The sequence below is a fragment of the Mus pahari genome, chromosome 1 (genome assembly GCF_900095145.1).
Source record: "Mus pahari chromosome 1, PAHARI_EIJ_v1.1, whole genome shotgun sequence".
NCBI classification, from domain to species: domain Eukaryota; kingdom Metazoa; phylum Chordata; class Mammalia; order Rodentia; family Muridae; genus Mus; species Mus pahari.
The window spans coordinates 115,189,058-115,191,572 of NC_034590.1; the positions used below are offsets into that span (position 1 = coordinate 115,189,058).

The 2,515-nt window shown below is 41.9% G+C and overlaps 1 protein-coding gene and 1 long non-coding RNA gene across 6 annotated transcripts in view; one reads left to right on the top strand and one right to left on the bottom strand.

Moving 5' to 3' along the window:
• The window catches only part of Kmt5b (lysine methyltransferase 5B), a 50,750-nt gene that overhangs the window by 30,071 nt on the left and 18,164 nt on the right, over window positions 1-2,515 (top strand). The window lies entirely within an intron of this gene.
• Window positions 1,124-2,515, bottom strand: part of LOC110334241 — a 51,028-nt gene continuing 49,636 nt past the window's right edge. Inside the window, exons 3-4 of the long non-coding RNA XR_002381112.1 lie at window positions 1,525-2,190; window positions 1,124-1,342 (exon numbers count right to left, since the gene is read on the bottom strand). This is a non-coding gene — a long non-coding RNA (uncharacterized LOC110334241). The remainder of the gene's footprint in view (window positions 1,343-1,524; window positions 2,191-2,515) is intronic.

Genomic DNA, 2,515 nt, shown 5'->3' on the forward strand with positions numbered 1-2,515 from the left:
GTCTACAGAGTGAGTTCCAGGACCGCCTGGGCTACACAGAGCAACCCTGTCTAAAAAAAAAAAAAAAAAAAAAGAAAAAAAAACCAAGAACAACAACAACAAAAGAACGTTGGGAAGTTGGTCTTAGAGTGGGAACAGGCCTGTGAGAGTGTGAATATGTGTTTGTTCTCTGTCCCTTTTAATAATAGCTGATTGTAAATTACATGTATTTGGTCTGGGACGGAAAGCTCTGTGTTTAAACAGCAGATTTTGTAATCAGAAAAGATAAGCATATCCGTTTGGAGATGCCAGATACCTCTCTCTTGCTTCCTGGCCTAGCCAGCTTGCTCTCTCCTAACAAACTTCAGCATCCAATTTTGTATTCATCCCTTACACTGTATCAATTAACAGCATAAAAGCTGAGTAGCCTAGAGTCTCAGCAGGTTCTTGCCACCAAACCCTGTGAGCCTGAGTTTATTCCCAGGGACCACATGATAAGGGAAGATAGCTAACTCCCACAAATTGTCCTCTGGCCTGTGAGACTGAGCCCTCCTTCCCCCACTAGATAAAGTAACTCGAGTGCAGGTTCTCAAGTGGCAAACAGAAGTCAAACCCTTTTCAAATATGTACTGAATTGGCAGATGCAGGTGTATTTCTGAGTTTGAAGCTAGCCTGGGCTACATAGTGAGTTCCAGATCAGCCAAGAATACATAATAGAGGAGGGAAATGTAATAGGAAGTTATTTTCTTGCTTCTAAGGTCCACAGTGACTTTTGCTTTGTTCTGAATATTTGTTAAAAGTTTTGTGTCAATGCATAATTTTAATCTACCACAGTATTGGCCAGGTAATATTAATATGTATCTGAAGAGTCACTGAAGTACTGTCTCCTTTGCCTTTTGTATTTTTCTTACCTTTCAAGACAAGGTGTCTGTGTAGCCCAGGCTGTCCTGGAACTCACTATAAAGAAGGCTGGCCTCAAACTCAGAGATTGGCCTGCTTCTGCCTCCAGAGTACTGGGACTAAAGGCATGTGAGAGGACCCCTTACAGTCTGTGATTCTTATGGCAGCTAGCTGTGACAGTAAGTTCTCACACTCTGGAGGTTGCGTACATTTTAAGTGAGGTGTACAAAGGATAATTTTGTGACTTTGTTTATGAGGCAGTCTAGTTAGAGAGTGAGAAACAAAGGTCATCTCAGGAGAGGCACACCCCAAGGAAAATAGTATAAGTAGAGTCATTTTATGTTGCTTTTAGCTTTTAAGTAGTTTGACATTGTGAAAATTGGGGTACTTGGGCGACATCTGAGATTGGAATGAACACGTTTCAGAAAATAAAAGACACACAAACCCTGTTAAAACTGCCTACCTCAGCCGGGCATGGTGACGCACGCTTTAATCCCAGCACTTGGGAGGCAGAGGCAGGTGGATTTCTGAGTTCGAGGCCAGCCTGGTCTACAGAGTGAGTTCCAGGACCGCCAGGGCTACACAGAGAAACCCTGTCTTGAAAAAACAAAATCAGTCAATCAATCAAACAAACAAACTGCCTACCTCAGTCAAGTGAGATGGCTTGGTAGGTAGGCAATTGCTGCAAAACTTGATGGCCTGAACTTGATTCCTGAAATCCACATGATGGAAGGAGAAAGTTGCCCTCTGACCTCTACACACACACACACACACACACACACACACACACACACACACACACGCTGACTCTCAGTCATTGTGTTCACCTGCCTCCATTTAAGTCATGTCTAGCTTATTTTTCTGTATCTTTGAGTGAGTTTAACTTTTTCCGTGATGCTGAGGGTAGAGCTGAGGACCTTGCAGGTTACGCATATATTCTGTGAAGCCCTACATCCCCACTGTCGCCACCCCACTGTGTAAACAGTGAGTTCTAGGACAGCCAGGGTACAGAGAACCCTTGTCTCAAAAAAAAAAAAAAACAAAATTAAAAAAAACAAACCAAAACAATGATGATGTCTTTCTCCTCTGGTATTTCCCACTATAGCCTCTTGTATGCTGCTGTACGTATAGAACTGAAGAACTAAGTCTTACAGTTTAAATTCTTACTGAAATGTTATTGGAAGCTATGCATGTTGGTACACACATAATGCCAGCACTTGAGAGGTAGAAGAAAGTTGATTTGGTGTTCAAGGCCATTCTCATCTACATTGGGTGATTAAGGCAACCAACTGGCCTGGGTTAGATGAGACCCTGTCTCAAAAAAAACAAAAACAAAAACAAAAACAAAGTTAATACATTGTGGTAGGTTATTTTGAAAAGTGTTCTGTTGCAGGCTGAGCCTGGTTGGAGTCTGTGCTAGGTCTTATCTCAGTGTTGTCAGACAGAAGTTCACCACTTAAGTTACTAAGTGCATAGTTCAATTTTTTTTTTCTCTTGAACCACTGATATTTTTCCATGTTTTTTGTTTTGTTTTGTTTTTTGAGTTTTTCAAGACAGGGTTTCTCTGTGTAGTCCTGGTTGTCCTGGAACTCACTCTGTAGACCAGGCTGGCCTTGAACTCAGAAATCCACCTGCC